Below are 6,000 nucleotides of genomic sequence, written 5' to 3'. Positions count from 1 at the left end.
TAGCCTAGGGACTACACTTGAAGTACATTTCTTCAATGGGAAATAAGACATGTTATTAGGAAGGTTACACATGTCTTGTGTTTGTGGTCTGAGGTAGGCTATGTTGTACTGTAACTGTGTGTGCGTCAATAAGCTTGGTTTGTCTGAATGCCATCCTAGACTATAACAGACACAATTCCGCACTTGCACATGTCCTTCGTCCAGTAGTCATTCACAGTTCTCTTCTTACCGACAAACAGTCTGCAGAACCAGCAGCAGCATTTTTTCTTCTCCTTCTCCTTTTTCCTCTTCCATCATTGCCCTCTAAACAAAGCTGCTAAGGGGGGAAAAACAGCAGGGAGCTATCTTTTTTATTTATTTATGTACAGGACAGGAAAGACACCATCCACATTTTCTGATACTATCAATCAATCAAATGTATTTATATATCCCTTTTTACATCAGCCGATGTCACAAAGTGCTATACAGAAACCCAGCCAAAAACCCCAAACAGCAAGGAATGCAGATGTAGAAGCACGGTGGCTAGGAAAAACTCCCTAGAAAGGCAGGAACCTAGGAAGAAACCTAGAGAGGAACTAGGCTCTGAGGGATGATACCTGGATTGTACAATATTTGCCAATTATTATTTGAAAAATTCTTCAAGCTCTGTCAAATTGGTTGTTGATCATTGCTAGAAAACCATTTTCAAGTCTTGCCATAGATTTTCAAGCAGATTTAAGTCAAAACTGTAACACGGCCACTCAGGAACATTCACTGTCTTCTTGGTAAGCAACTCCCGTGTAGATTTGGCCTTGTGTTTTAGGTTATCGTCCTGATGAAAGGTAAATTCCTCTCCCAGTGTCTGGTGTAAAGCAGACTGAACCAGGTTTTCCTCTAGGATTTTGCCTGTGCTGAAAAACTCCCCAGTCCTTAACGATTACAAGCATACCCATAACATGATGCAGCCACCACTATTCTTGAAAATATGGGGAGTGGTATTCAGTAATGTGCTGTATTGTACTTGCCCCAGACATAACACTTTGTATTCTGAACAAAAAGTGAATTGGTTTGCCAGTCACAGACCAGCAGGGACCCGATTCCCAGTGATCTCGCCAGCACTGGTTTTGGGCCTAGCACCTGCTCAAGGTTGTTGATGACAGCCTTGGCCACCTTGTAGGCATCAATGGACTGCTGAGTGTTAGACAGCCCCTCCTTCTCAGTGACTTGGACCCAGTGAATTGACCACAGAAGATTTTGGGTGTGGTCGACGAAAGCAGGTGTCTCCAAATAGACTTCCTCCTGAAAGGCTTGGTGATCTACTTGAGAAAGCAACCATGCTTGACTTTGAAACCAAGTGCTTCAAGCTGTTTTGGCATGATCTTTATCTTCATCATGGACTTCACCATGGCCTCAATATCTGTGAGGGCCTTTTGGATTGTGGGAGAGCTGCTCAGGTCAAGGACCTCAATGTTCTTTTCCTTCACATGGAAGAGAAAGAGAGGCATTGTAATGTTAGCTCCATGTACACCTGTGGTGTCTTTACTACAGTTTAAAGCAGCAGTCCATATGTATTGTAGTGTATATCTTAATAAATATACAGGTATAGTTCTATTAAACAGCAAAAAGTCACAAGTAGACCCAGTCATTCTCTCCGGGACCTCCATGATTTCCACTGCTGCGGATGAGTAGGGAGAGGGGATAAGCTTTGCCTCAAGGTCCTGAGCCTTCATCTCATGGTCTTCTCCATCCATTACCTTGTATCAAAAGGTTGGCTGGTCCTCATTAAAGTCCTGTAGATCACTTCATTACTCCATTTTTGTTTACAAAGCTTACCTACACAAGCTTCCGACCTACGTCACTTCATTGTTAAAATAAAACAAATATGAGAAACCAACCCGTTCACAGGGATGATTAACTCTGGAGGTTCCACTAGTATGTACCGATTTTGGTTTTAATGCCCCACATTTTTGGAATAGCCTACCAAACTCCCTAAAGCTTGACTCTGGTGCCTCTAGGGCAGTTTAAGACTTTGATGTTGAATGAATTTAATGAGAAAATACTTGTAATTTTGGTTTTTGAAGCTGTAGTGTTGATTCTGTAATGTGTAGTTTATTAAATTTTTTATTGATCCTTTTGAATTTGTTGTATTGTTGTCCTCAGGGCACCATTGTAAATGAGACCCTGGTCTCAATGGGTTTTCCTGAATAAATAAAAGTTAAATTGTCCACCAGGCTCTCCACGACCTCCCTGACTTCCTGTGAAATCTCCACCTGGATTTGGCTGATGAGCTCCACCTGGAGCATCTCCTCTGATGTGATCTCAGGCTGGCCCACCATGGTTACCTTCAGATGGAAGAGAGGAAGAAGACATTAGTTCATAGTGTTCCTGTGTGAACTAAAGGTGTAATAACAGATAACCTTTCTAGGACACACGTTCCGCTAGCGGAACCCCCCCCCAACATTCCGCTGAAAAGGCAGCGCGCGAAATTCAAAAATATTTTTTAGAAATATTTTACTTTCACACATTAACAAGTCCAATACAGCAAATGAAAGATAAACATCTTGTTAATCTACCCATCGTGTCCGATTTGTAAAATGTTTTACAGCGAAAACACAACATATATTTATGTTAGATCACCACCAAATCCAAAAAACACACAGCCATTTTTCCCAGCCAAAGATAGTCACACAAAAGCAGAAATAGAGATAAAACTAATCACTAACCTTTGATAATCTTCATCAGATGACACTCATAGGACATCATGTTACACAATACATTTATGTTTTGTTCGATAATGTGCATATTTATATCCACAAATCTCGGTTTACATTGGCGCCATGTTCAGAAATGCCTCCAAAATATCCGGAGTAAATACAGAGCCACGTCAAATAACAGAAATACTCATCATAAACTTTGATGAAAGATACATGTTTTACATATAATTAAAGATACACTGGTTCTTAATGCAACCGCTGTGTCAGATTTTTTTTAAACTTTAGTAAAAAGCACACCATGCAATAATCTGAGACGGCGCTCAAATATAAATAACATTTCTCCGCCATGTTGGAGTCAACAGAAATTACATCATAAATATTCCCTTACCTTTGATTATCTTCATCAGAATGCAATGCCAGGAATCCTATTTCCACAATAAATCGTTTTTTTTGTTCGATAGTGCCCATTACTTATGTCAAATTAGCAACTTTAGCTAGCATGTGTAGTACATGTGTCCAAACACTGGCGCAAGTGAAGGCAAACGTCGGACGAAAACTTCAAACAGTTATATTACAAGTCGAATAAACTGGTCAAACTTAGTAGAGAATCAATCTTCAGGATGTTGTTATCATATATATCCAATAACGTTCCAACCGGAGCATTTCTTCATGTCTGTATAAGTAGTGGCACAAATTGCCATTCCATGACTAGCGCACGTGACCAGGAACTGGCAATCTGCCAGACCAGTGACTGAAACACCTCCCATCCGGCCCCACATCACACTAGAGGCTTCATTCCACGTTCTGCTGACTGTTGACATCTAGTGGAAGGCGTATGAAGTGCAAACAGATCCATAAATTACAGGGAATTGAATAGGCGATGACTATCAAATCGACCCTTTTCAGAATTCTCACTTCCTGTTTGGAAGTTTGCCTGCCATATGAGTTCTGTTATACTCACAGACATAATTCAAACAGTTTTAGAAACTTCAGAGTGTTTTCTATCCAATAGTAATACTAATATGCATATATTATAATCTGGGACAGAGTAGGAGGCCGTTCAATTTGGGCACCAATTCATCCAAAAGTGAAAATGCTGCCCCCTATCCCTAAAAAGATAAATAAACAGTCTATGTGGATGGCACAGGAGCTTGGTGGCACCTTAATTGGGGAGGACGGGCTTGTGGTAATGGCTGGAGCGAAATAGGTGGAATGGTATCAAATACATGGTTTCTATGTGTTTGATGCCATTCCATTTGCTCTGTTCCAACCATTATTATAAGCAGTATTCCACATAGCAGCCTTCACTGGTGGACGGGAGCAGTGGTATACTGTCTTTTAGGAAATGGAAAAATATGATTATACCTCTCCTGAGGACTGGTGACATTGGCATTGTGTTACTCTTAGCTCTCTATGAACTCACTGCTCAATCTCATGGAGTCTATGGCTACCCTTCACCTTCAACATCTGTACACACAGAAGGAGCTTTTGTTTACAAATACAAAAAGTCACAACAAAGTTTGTGCCATTCGACATTGTAATTTGCTTCAGGCTATCACAGCTTTATCTATTAATCTATTCCTCTGTAAGACAGGCCATCGTTAGCTCTCTTTTCCCTGGTTCCAGACCTATCAGCCTATTTATTGAAACAGATGGATGTGGATGGTTACTTTAGGGCACAACATTAATTCAATACTTAAGAGGTCCAAAATAGGATGCTTATAAACATGAGACCTACTGTATAATGACACATGTACCTGCTCATCAATGTAACACTACCTAAAATGATCTTTGGATCACCAGGAGACCAGTAAAACAACTAGAAAAGCTTTTATGGTGGAGAAATTACAAGATGATGTTATAATGCTGTTATTGCATCAAATGGTTGTTTTATGCAACAGAATAAGGGGTTGTTAGAACGCTCATCTGTGTGTGTTCTACTGAAGATGGGCCTCTGGAAGATTTACAATGTCTTTGGGTGATACCGCATTCCAGAGCATGAGTTAATGTTTCTGTTCTATAAGGTACCAGGGAGAGATGACCCAGGGCCAGACCTTGGTCTCTACACAATGAGATACTGTCTGCTGTGATTTATAAGTATCTTTCATACTAGTCTTAACCTTGTGACCCATTCATTACATCTGTTGTTTGTCATGTAGACTGAAGGGGGTGTATCTTGGCTATAAAAGACCTTTGTACTTTTGTCTCGGGGCTCTCAACGAATCATCTGAGGGTGACTCGTCGAACAGCCATCATTAACGTAGAGCACTCAATCAATTCACTTCATATGTGTGTGTTGTATTGACCTGCTCCCTTATAAATAAGTTTTAAAAAAGATTTAGTTTAAGTATAACTGTGACTTGTGTGATAAGTTTGTCTCTCCTCATTTGATAGTAAAGAAATTAACCACCACGCTTTCTGTACAGAAAACTGGACAAAAAAAAATCAGCTAGAAAGCTGAAATAAGACCTATATAATCGACCAATGCAAGCAACACCAGAGGTGGAAATAGCAGTCTGAATGCAAAATGCATTTGGAACACAAAATAGCCATTCCAATTTTTTATGCAATGACATGTGTGATATTGTGATTTCACTGTTAGATGGCACTTGTTGACAAGAATAACCACTCTCTAATCTATGCATTCTAAAACAGAAGGGTCTTCATGCCACAGGCTTGAAGCATCATAGTAGAGTAGCTAAACTACCACATTTTACTAAAATGTTAACTTTGTGATAAAAGCACCAATTTGGTACAAAGGTAGATTTCTGTATGCTGAAAATATTTACATATGGAGTCACCTCAGATTTGGCCCCTTGGGAGCGTGGGAGGCATTTTTCAAAATGGCCCCCGACGAACACTATTTTACAATTCAGAAGAACTGCTTTCAGGTAAAGACACCAAATTAGTTGCAGTAGAGCTAGATTTAGTTTTCTAGATAAACTAACAAAATTTGTCACAGAGTTAGATTTATTTATGATAAGGAGCCAACACAGATTTTGAAAAGGAGCCAACACAGATTTGGCCCCTGGGGACAATGGCAGCCATCTTTGAAAATGACCACCTGTTTGTGACTGGACCTATATACTGTGTGTAACTGTTAAACCGTTTGGTTTAACTTCTACTTCCACACAATCCCGGATCCGGGAGCACCCCCATCAGTAAAAAAGCTGACTAGCATAGCCTAGCATAGCGTCACAAGTAAATACTAGCATCTAAATATCATTAAACCACAAGTCCAAGACACCAGATGAAAGATACACATCTTGTGAATCCAGCCATCATTTCTGATTTTTAAAATGTTTTA

Source organism: Salvelinus namaycush, chromosome 8 (assembly GCF_016432855.1).
Source record: "Salvelinus namaycush isolate Seneca chromosome 8, SaNama_1.0, whole genome shotgun sequence".
Lineage (NCBI taxonomy): Eukaryota > Metazoa > Chordata > Actinopteri > Salmoniformes > Salmonidae > Salvelinus > Salvelinus namaycush.
Note: the sequence above shows the minus strand (reverse complement) of the source record.